This window comes from Podarcis liolepis (assembly GCF_965112155.1).
Source record: "Podarcis liolepis genome assembly, chromosome: 4".
Lineage (NCBI taxonomy): Eukaryota > Metazoa > Chordata > Lepidosauria > Squamata > Lacertidae > Podarcis > Podarcis liolepis.
In genome coordinates, this window is record NC_139558.1 from 60225120 (window position 1) to 60236877 (window position 11758).

The window sequence follows — 11758 nt, forward strand, 5'->3', positions numbered from 1 at the left end:
CTTTCTTCCAATAGCCCAGTGGGTCCCTCACAACAGCTTCTAAAGAAGGCTTACTTGCTCATCTGAGCAAGAAAGATACCTGCTCTTGTACGCAGCAAGCCTTTGGCTTGTTGAATGTACAGGCATTGGGATTTGAAAATAACAGACATGCTTTGTGTATCATCTCTTCATATTTTTCCATGGCTGTCACGGTAACACCTATTTTTCTGGCTGAACCATTTCGGTTCACAATATTGGCACATCAGAATGGGCTGCTCTCTTGTGCTGTCTCAACATTAGCTGTGCTGCAGTCATGATGACTGGTGCGGCAGTTCACAGAACTGGGCTAAGAGACTGAGGGAATGTCTTGGCGGTCATGCCGCTGGACAACCTAAATTGGAATATTTATTTATCCGTAGCTTTCCATTTCTAGTTCCCATTTCTCAGTGGCTCAGGGCAGGTCTGAAAGAAGAAACTTTCAACTGAAATCAGATTAAAATGGTTCCAAGCCTGACTGTCATGACCATGTGTCAAATGTAATTGCCTCTCAAGAGCTCTTTATGACGAGTCTTTCCCCCAACAGAAGGCCTTGGCTGAAAATGTTTGTAGGCATGTTTTAAAGGCCCATGTCTAGCTGAAAGCAAACTCTTTGACTTCGTAGCTCTGGCAAAAGTCTTTTCTAATTCCTCAGCATGGAATATGTTATTGAGAGTGATGCTAGAGAAATTATTCAGCTTTAACTTGTTCAGAATCAGGTGTATGAATAGATTCTGATTTGGCAACTTTTCTCAGAGATAATGTTCTTTGCTGATCTATGATCACTTTTAAATCAGTGTGAATTTTTTCCCTTTTATGTTTCTGAGACAAACAGTGTTGATGAGAGTTATCAGCGGGAGTTGTGCATTAAAATACAAATCATCATTCCAAAGTCACTGCTGATGAATTTCTTCTCTTTATTTCCATTGGAGAAACACTTCTCTACAGTGCAAGGTTATATACTTCAGGATCACAGAGTAATTGTACCCCCAGAGCATATCAGTTCAAATTATATGCAGGGCATTGTGGCATATGTCATATGAATTCCCTGGTCAAATGCTATCTAATGATGACCTGAGCTGGCTCAGGTTTCCATTCTGCAAAAATTGCAAACTGTGATCTTCATTATAATTTATAATTAATGGGCAGCAATGACTTTACATTTGCGGTCATAGACATCATCATATTTTTACAGCAAGATCATGGAGCTTTCACCAGCTTCACTGTGATAGTTGTGCCACTTCAATTAGCTTTCGGACAGTCCTCCTATGTCACATTTACTAAGACCCATATAAATTAATGCTGCTACACTTCCTGAAGGTTCAGAGCCATCACTTACATTCTGCAATTTACTGCTGCAAACTCAGATACTATCGTTTGTCACTGCGGTATTCCATAGTCACTGGGAATTCAAGGAAAGTTACAATGCAAGTAGTTTATACCATTTTACAGTGCAGCTGACACTGTGGAAAAAACACAAAAGTGATTATCTTTGTCCAAAAATTCTACCATTCCTCTCAAACATTGTGATGTTGTTAGAAAGTAAAGGAAGTTGGGGTTTTTTTGTTTTTTTTTTAATAAGGAACAAAACGACAACATCACAAGAAATCACTTCCATGTTCAAGTCTGAAAAGAAGTGACCTCAGGCAGCTATTGTTTCTAGACGTTCATGCACAGGGGGTACCGCAAACAGGCTCTCACCAAGGCCATTCTTCCCTTTCCTCTGCCATCTCTCATGGCATCACTATGCTAGATACAAAACAGTGCTTCTAGGTACAGTTGATAACATGAAAATCTTCTCCTGCTTCTCATATACTTCTGTCCATCAGCCTCCTTCGGGGCTCAAGCTTACAGGCTGTATTTCCTCACTTCCTATTGGTTACTGATATGCAGTTCCCTTTATCGACATGATTTCTGCTTCCTCTGAAAAACTGATGCATAATTTGTATGTCAAATTCATATCATTTCCCTAGTTCTAGCAGTGTGAATGAACAAGGACTATCTGATAGGAAAAGATAACACCTGTCTACCTCTAAAGGGGAAAAGTAGCATTAATCTTGTTTCAGAGCATTGCTGATGAAAGTCGTTACACAGACATCAATCAACTTGAAGTAAGTTTTTTTTCTTCTTCAATTCAACAATTCCATTTCTCAGGCAACACAGGGAGAAAGACACTCATGGATTAGTGTTTGGTCTATTATCTCCAGCAAGTTTATTTTACACCAGAGATGGGGAACCTGTTGCCCTCCAACAGCATATGGACTCCACTGTGTCCGGATAGAGGTGTGACATTTCTGGTCATTGGCCATACTGTCTGATTAAAGTAGGAGCCCAGAAACATTGAGAGTGCCACAGGTTCCCCTTTAGTGTACCTGGCTTCTTTTGGTACCAGTTCTACACATAAGCACTACTGTTTGACTTTGGTGGGACATCCACATTTCCACCACAGTCACCACAGTTATGAATATGAATACTGACCAGAGAAATAGCCATGCTTTCTGAAGTAGAAAAAGTGGGAGTGTGTATTTATTTGACAAATGGAACATAGAACTGAATGGCGTCTATTCAGTTGAATTTCTGTTTGATCCAAAACAAACCCAGAGGGAAACTAATAGGCACAAACAGAAGTCAAATCATGCCCATCTGTTGCATTCTGCTGTTTTGTTGGTGTTTAGGATCCTGTCCAACCTGGACCTTGGACGGATGTCTGCAGGTGACAAAAAGTGGAACAAAAAATACACAGGAAACAAAAGTATCAAGACATGAAGGAAATGGGATTTTAACAAAAACAAATGAGAAGAAATCAAATTTTAACAAATAAAACACAAAATGTATGAGGCGTTTGGCAACAAATGGGAACAGAATCCTGAAATGACAGAAATGTTCTTTCACACATTTAACTCACACATCATTGAATTTTTACCACTTTACTTATTTCTGGATTTATTAGATTGCTGCTAAGAACCAATCTTTCTTCTCCCATTTTGCTTATCAATGAATGGGGAAAGTTTGATTCCTGTTATATTGTTGCCTGCTCTTATATCCCTGCCTGCAACCTGTCTTCTGAAAATTTATTCATGATTACTTGTGTTGACCCGAGCCTCTTTTGGCAATTAGCACAACACGTGTTCACTGTTATCTGATTTTGCTGGACACATGAATGTCCATTCCCCACAGGCAAGGTGTGAATATGGTTATGAATATGAGATAAAATTATATATATTTTCATTGCAGTTGCTCCGTTTTTACTATAGTGCTCAGACACTGTTACATGTTTGAATGTTGTATTATTTCCCATGTAGCCCTATGTCAATATAGTGCTTGGGATGGCCACAGATTTTTGCTAAGCCTGCAGTCATTCCAAACCAGAAAAAGTGATCTTTATGAGAGCTAACAGAATTCTATTGGAAAATCACCTCCCTTCATCAAATTTCGCACAGACTAAAGAATTCGGCATTGGAAAGTGGGGACAGGGGGCAGAATCCTGTATTCAGAACTCTATGCATTGTTGAACAGATGGTTGGCACTTGGAGAGGGCTGATCAGCTGTTTGGAGAGTCAGGGTGTGGCAAGTTCTTGGTTGGTTGGCATCCATCTGTCTCGGGAGACAACCTGCTCCTTAAACCCAAACAAGTCATCAGTGCTGTGAAAGCTGATCCTCTGTTTGGCAGGTGAAAGGTCTTCATGCAGAAACATGCCCTTTGGTGAAGCACCTAGATAATCATTCAGCACAGGCAAAATGTGACAACACTTATACATATAAATATTGACAAGAGAACTAACTATGTTTACTGAAGGAGAAAAATAGCAAAGTTCTATGGTTTTGGGACTGTGTGTTTTACTTAATCAGGAGTCCAGTGTCTTATGGACACAGCCCATAATAGCAGATTCTGCTGATGGGCTTCCCATGGACAACTGGTTGGCTACTGTAAGAATAGAGTGCTGGACTAGAAGGACATCAGAAAAGATGTGATAATGACAAAACGATGACAAAGATATCTGGACAATGCTGAAAACCAGGTAGAAATGATAGCTCCATTTCTTTAAGGAGCATAGCTAAACACTATGTAGACTAACACAATTTCAGCTTATGTAGCTTACGATGTAGCCATAAAGACTACATCAGCAGTTTGCAGTGTTCAATATGGCATTAAGAGAGCCAACAATTTGCTTAAATATGCCTGACACAGATGATATAGTGCTTAAAGGCCAATAGAGCGGCTTTATATTCAGTGAAAGCTTTGAAATGTAAATCAAGCTGCATTTTGTTATCATCCACTTTAGCTGCAGTGGCAGACCTGAAATTCCAAATTGCAAAATCTTGGAGAGCCTTTTTACCTTGAAAGGGGACATGGAAGTCCATAACTTCGTAATAGCTACATTGTTGAACAACCTAATTTAATAATAGATGGAATGAGAAATGAAAGTGGATAACGGATCATAATGAGATGGCACAATTGCTATAGAAAGATATCTTTAGATGTATTATTATGCCCAGTGAAGATGAATTCTATTTCTTGGCTGCTACCTGCCAAATCTTCAAATGGTATAAATCTGGATGCAGCTTCTCTACCTTAAAGTGCTAACACTGCAGAAGTTGAAGTACTGATCTGGTGTCTAACAATTTTGTATTTCTTCTGACTAACTTGAAATGTTCTCCCAGGAGTCATTTCCAAGATTGTCAGGTGCAACTGATGCATAGCATCTGGTCCTGTTTCTTGTCAGTATGTCCAAACACTTATTTTCCCATATACTGAAGTGCTGTCTGTTGCCATTGTTTTTAAACAAATGCTCTTGCTCTGGGTTTCTGGGAGGCATGGAGAAAGTAAGTTCTTGGTTTTGTTGTTTAGGCAAATGCATTTTCTATGATCCTGCATTTGTCAGCGTTATTTAGGTTTCAATCCAGTATTCTTCTAGGTTGCTCAGACCACAACTCTGATCCTTTGGTGCTTGGAGAATGAGTGCAGTTTCATCCCACCTTTAAACTCAATTACTAGCCTGGGTCAACCGACATACTGAGCACTAGTCTCTTTTGCAATGTGCTGATACAAATGAGGCCAGTGTCCATGCATAGTTTTTCCTTGCTGGTTACGGGAGATAGATCATGGAACATCCGAATTATTTATGGCAGGCTTCCTCAACCTCGGCCCTCCAGATGTTTTGAGACTACAGTTCCCTGCATCCCTGACCACTGGTCCTGCTAGCTAGGGATCATGGGAGTTGTAGGCCAAAAACATCTGGAGGGCCGAGGTTGAGGAAGCCTGATTTATGGGATAGCATGATCTGAGGGCTGGGAACTGAGAATATTTCTACTTCATATGGATCAATGAGTTTCCTCCAGGAGAAGTACACACCACTAAGGTTTAGGCTCTCTGTCCTCACCAAGTCTTTGTTACTTCAAGGGAGTTAACATCATTGACAAGGTAGGATTTAGCTTGCCTTACCCTGACCCAGCCAGAGCAGCCTGGAAAGCTTCTCTGTCCTGTGACCAGGGTCAGCCTCCTTGGCTAACACAGCTTGTTTGCCTCCAGTTTCTCTTTCTTCCTTGAGGTGGAAGGAAGGGTTCTCCTGCCCTCCTTGAAAAGGGCTCTTCTGAGGATGCTACAGCAGGCTTGGCTCATCCACTCCTGTGCTTCAGCTGTCCATCCATCATTGCCCTCCTTGAATAGGCTGCTGACAGTCAGCACACCAGGGTGATATCATCACTGGCCATGGCAAATTAGAAGGGTGCCCTGTCTGAACTGAGCAGAATGGCAGAAGTAGGACAGTAGTGCCCCTTGTCACAGTGAGTAATGATGATCATAATTATAGAAAATTAGAATAAAAGGCCATAGGAAAGTATGTCATGCTGAAGAAGCACATCACTCTGGGGTCTAGGAAATGAAATTATGGGCTTTTAGACAGAGGGAAATTTGTGTAATCCATCAAGGACAAGGGAGATGGTTTTGGCTATAGTATGGCACCATATTAAAAAATTTCTTTCCAGAGCACTGTGTATTATGTTGCATTACCGAATGTCAACAAGCATGTTTTTGCTTGCTGTTTCCTGACGGCCCCCACCCTTTTTTGGTATGATCTTCCATCTGCTTGAATCGTTGCCTACTTCCATTTCCTCTTATGCTTATATCCAAGTTTTGGAAAGTATAAATATATTACTCATTTTAGTAAGCTTTCTGTGCTCATAAATAAGGAGGACATGTCTTACATGTAATAAACAAAGCTACACATTCTAAGTAGTAACAAAGCATGTTGAATATTGTTGTGATATGTGCAGTTTAACTGGTAGGGTCAGACAGGAAAAAACTGAGGTAAGGGAAAAGAGGTTCATAGCATTACGAAGTAGACATATGTGAAGCACTTTGGATTCTCTAAAGTACTACATAAATGCTAAGAGTTATTAGGACATTTTCAATACTAAGAACCAAGGAATGTCAAACTTGAGAAATTCTGCTTCAATGGCCAATAAAGCTGTCCTTTCTAAAAAGATTGCTACCTGCTTATGTACCGTTAATAATGAAACAGGAACAGCTTCACTGCAACACTAATCCTATGTGATGCAAATTAAGTTTTTGAAACTAACCATCATGTTTCTTACTAACATCTAGTTTGGAGCTAGAGTTAGAATCCTCAAGAATTTGCACAATTTTTATCCTGGCTCTACCTATTTGATATCTCAGACCATTAGTTAATATACCGTATTAATAGACCATCTCTTAATATACCATCTGCCTGCAAAGCTGGTGGACAGCTAGCATGTCAAATCATTTGTTCCCTGATGTCACAGCTTTCTATATGCAGGAAGTAATACAGGAGTCTCATATCTATAAATCAGTGAGTTGTAGGTTGTCAATTTATTCCATTATAAGTGGTCCCATGAAGAGGCTTGATGCACAACATACACTGTGGAGCTTTCTTTCTTTGAAGCAGTGCCAAAACAATATTAAAACATCGTCAGGGATTCATTGTGAAATAACTGAAACACAACTCTGGACTTAGGAAAAGCCTTTGAGTTTAACAAGGATACCTTATATATTTGTTCTATGACTTTTATGCACATTAGGGATTAATATTCTATACTTTTAACAAGTGCCAGGTCAGTTTACAAATTTAAGATTACTCTAAAGCAAATGAAAACAAAAACATCGGAACATCTCACTATAAGAGAGCAGTCTAAAAGCTGCTTCAAGAATCACTTGCCTGCCTTGCATGCGGCCTCTTTTGACCCTTCCTGCTTTGACAAACTCTTATGTGTCCAAATCCCCAGCTTGGGACCTTATGTGGATATACATGTATAACTCTTTATGTTTTCATTTTCAGAGTGCCCTGTCCAAAAGGCTTAGGACAGACCACAGCTTTCAACAGAGATACAAAAAAAAGTTAATCTAAAATAATCCCATGCATGCTTAATCTACAAATACAACTTTTTGGCCAAGGCTTCCAATTTTGCTTTATCTCAACAGAAACTGTTTTCTTTGAGACACTTTCACTTTCCTTTTCACATTTCCTCTGGACAAATCAAGGTAAATTCACTGCAGGTAGACCCTGATTAGCCACAAGGCTTTCCACATGTCCCTCGCCTTTGTGGCTCTGGGGCTGATCTCTTTCCTCCTGTGGCTTGTGCTGCATAACCTCCTTTCTCCCTTACGTCATGTGCAAAGCAATCCTTTTTCTTCTGTGTTAACATGCCCAGTAATCTGCCTGGAAAGGCACCAGCTTGCCCTAACAGAATGATCCCCATCACCTTCACCTCAGGCATAGGATCACGTGGTGGGAGATTACATGATTAAGATGTATTTTCAGTCTTGTTATTGCTGGTTGTAAACCATTCAAGCTTCACGCCCACCTGCCTTTTGTAGCATGTCAGCCGCCTCAATAAACCTCATAGGTAGTCAGCTCTCCTTCATTTTCTCCAGCAGTTACTTTTTAAGTAAGCATCTGATGGTCAAATGTCATCAATTTGCCAGTGTTTTTCCAGGAGCCGGTGATAGTGCTTCTGTATCATATTTACCACTGCCAAAAGCAAAACATAACATTTTTAAGGGAATAAAATATGTCAGAGACAGTTCCTGCCATCATTGCTGGAGAAAGTGGTAAACCCACACCACTTTCATTTCTGCCTACTTGTAGCATTTATTTTTGGACCAATAAAATAAATACCTGTGCATTTAACTCTCTCTTGGTGGAGATCACCAAGGAGACTGGCATAAACTGGCCTGGAGTTTAGTATACTTGAAGATGATAGTTACTTAGAATCCCAGTGCTTGTTTCTTCCCTGCTTCCTCACACTCTGAGATAAGAGCCCAAAAGTTCTTCTGGATTAGACCCAAGGCCTGTCTGGTTCGTAATCCTCACAGTGGCCAGCCAGATGTCTGTGGGAAGCCCTCTCCAGGAACTGGTCAAAAACAAGAGCTGGACTCAAAATCATATGCTTTGTCTACTAGAAGCAGTTCTATACCATAGATTCAGGGAGTTCCTGCACTTAAATGAATGTACAATCTCATGATGCAATCATTACTGTCTTCTTGTGGGCAGAAGCAGGGGAAAGAGGTAGAAAGGAGAAGCAGTAAAAGCACTGACACAGGATAGTTTAAGGGTTGAAAACCACCAAAGGGATATGAGACAACTCAATTTTATTTGACATTACAATAATGACAAGTACGATCAAGTACACCTAATGACAAGTACGACCTAGTACACTCAGAAGGCTCCACTACAATAAACTTGTCCATGTCACCTCAACTACAATAAATCTGTTCACAAGGCTCTAGCCACAAGAGGAGATAATTATCAAATGATGATGACTCACTGCTTGCTCTTGACACCTGCAGTAAAGTGGGATGATCTGTCCCTCTGATCATTATTTACAGGTGAGCCATAGACCTTTTCCTGTTAGTCCAGGGTAAGTCTTCACCAATAGAACAGGCAGACTGTCCTGGAATAACTTACTAGGAAGTCCCTTTTGAACGCCTATGTATCACCTTGTTTTAAATTTAAAACAACTGGAACAGATTGGTGTTCCTTTTTTAACTGTTCCTTTTATAATATTTTCTGCAAAGCAGTAAACAGATTCCCAAGCCACTTTTTGTTTTATCCTGTGATACTATTGCCATCCAAACAAATATATTGATGTCAGCAAACTAATCCAGTACTGTCAGCAAACCAATATGGTAAATTCAGCAGAATAATGGATGAATCCTAATCAATGCATTCACAAAAGTTCAGCAACATGTTCTCCACCTACTATTACATTTAGATCTTAAGCCACATTTTAAGCCAATTCTATCCCTTAGTAATGTCTCCTTCCACTTCTTCATGGATAATGTAATTCAAGCAATCTCTTCATGCTCATGTCTTTGGGCCCCCATTAATTTCACCAGCAGCTAAGTTCTAGAAGAGTCTTACCATATTGGCTGCTTCAGCAAGCCATAATCTCCTGGTTGCTTTTGCTAGGCAGTACACCCCCTTATAACCAGAACTTTGGCAACTCACCTTGTATGGATGTTCTTCATTAGGGTATGAAGAGGCTCCCTGAGATACAAAGGGTGGAGGGTGCAGATCCCTGACATGTCCCAAATCTGAGCTTTTAGTATATATGCAAATTCCCCAAGGACTTTCTGTTGTGTCGACATTTAAATAAAATTAAAATGTGAAATTCTTGTTAAAACAGGAGCCGCACAAGATAACCATACCCTCGGCATTTGCACCAGCAATTAAAAATGTAAAAAAAAGAAGAAGTAACTGCCAAGGTGGATTTTGTACTAGAAGTCTAATTTTTAAATCAAAATTGGCAGGAACAGTAAATTAATTAATCCGGAATTACAATGGAACTGCTTGGAAAGTACCTATGACATTCAAATTAATACCAAAAGTGCATCAAATGATTAATGTTACTACGATGAACATCAGAGAAATTAATAAAGATTAGGCCAATTATTACAAAGTGTCACACACTAGAGATAGTTCATTGCAAATATGATGTACACCATGGAAATGGGCAATTGCTTTCCCCCAGAAAAGTCATGTTAATAGAACGATAAAGATCTGGTGGAAAATTGGAGCACCTAGAAAGTCCTTCCGAAAAGCTTCTCCTACGATGCATGTATCCACATTTCCATTGTTCTGCCTGATCTTTATGGCTTAACAGACACATATTTGATATGCAGCGTTGTGCATGGCCAGCTTTTGATTGGTGGAAGACACAAGGACATTTGGTTGCTTAGTTACATAGTGGGAAACAAGTTCTTTGATATAGAGTGAATGTTAAAGAAACTTGCAGCTTAGTTCTTGTTGCAATTAGGAAGCAGAACCATTTCAGAAGTGGTCTGTGTAGAAGTTCTATTGATATTTATGCAATACCAATAGTGCTCTGCTAATCTATCAAGCCAAAAATACCCCCCAGAACTTAAGACATGCTCATGTATAGCTGATATGGGAGTTGGGCATTACTGAAATGTGTATAGTACTTCAGTGACTAAACATTATAACGAGTCTAACAAACAACACATGGATTTTCCTTTATATTTTGTCATCTGTAGGGTCATATCACACAATCCTGAAAGATTCATACTCAAATGGAAATATTCTTAAAACAACTACAAACATCAAGGAGCAGTGGCACTAGAGGAACACAGAATGGAACTTAACTGCTGGTTCTGCACAGCAAGAAGTTGATAGAACTCTTTTAAAAATGATCTCTGGGGGAAGCGGGGGTAGTATTCACTTCAGGATTTATCATTCCTAAGGGATGGGAATGAAAATGTTCTCTCCCTACCCTAATGGGAACCATGTGGCAAGAGGCCAAGAACCTACAGCAGAACATGACAGCTAGTCAAAGAGGCCAAATGGTCACAGGAAAAACATGCACATGATGGAAAGAAAGGGACACCATGTGCCGATGTTTCTATGCTAATGCTAGAAGCCCCGAAGTTAAGATGGGCAAGCTGGAATGCTTGGTTATAAAGGAGAACACAGATCTAGTGAACATAACGGAAACGGAATGGAGAGAACCAGCAGAATACAGTCATACCTCAAGACAATATCTATGGGAAAGAGAGCTACACTTGCTAACAGGAAGAAATGTTCAGAATGGAATAGACTGCCCTGGGAGGTGGTTGGGTCTTCTTCTCTTGAGGAACTTAAACAGAGACTAGTAGACCATCTGTCAGGGATGCTGTAAGTGCATCCAGCATTGCTGGTCCTGCCTGGAGTGGTAGATTGGATTAGATGCCTTCCAAGTTCCCTTCCAACCCAGTGATCCTATGATTCTACCCCACATCCCTGTGTACAATGGCACTTTAAAATAATCAAGAGGCATTGAAGAGCTTTCCATCTTATGCATCCACTGACCTTTTGTGGAGACTGTTCTTCCTGAGTGTTTGAGACAGAGAACACACAGCATGTTGTATTCCATGTCATGTCAGTCATTATTCTCTTTTTGACATCACTTGTGTTCTTAAGTCAATGCATTCTTAATTAATGAGGCATTTGTACTCAATCAAGAAACCATTTAAAATACACTTTTAATTTTAATGAGTTTCCTGTGATTAATTATTTCCACATGACTTATTCATATTTTAGGACATTTCATAATTTACACCCTCTTCCCCCTGCACATGCAGCATAAAACTTGAAATTTGAGAGTAGCTTTGACCCAGTACTTTACCAAAGTGAACATTTCTATATATTATGCATTTTCTTGCAAACTTGCCTTTACAGGTTTACAGGAACAGAAGTTGCTAATATGT

At 39.8% G+C, this 11758-nt stretch overlaps 1 long non-coding RNA gene across 2 annotated transcripts; it reads right to left on the reverse strand.

Annotated features, from left to right (window-relative positions):
- Positions 1-1697: 1697 nt before the first annotated feature.
- LOC310705866 lies at positions 1698-11403 on the reverse strand. 2 transcript variants are annotated; one of them, XR_014525502.1, is made up of 3 exons: positions 11361-11403; positions 7858-8024; positions 1698-1946 (listed from the first exon to the last, which is right to left on the reverse strand). It is a non-coding gene; the product is annotated as an uncharacterized lncRNA (long non-coding RNA). The 2 variants fall into 2 exon arrangements; XR_014525503.1 differs by lacking the exon at positions 1698-1946 and adding an exon at positions 2614-2722.
- Between the last annotated feature and the right edge of the window lie 355 nt (positions 11404-11758).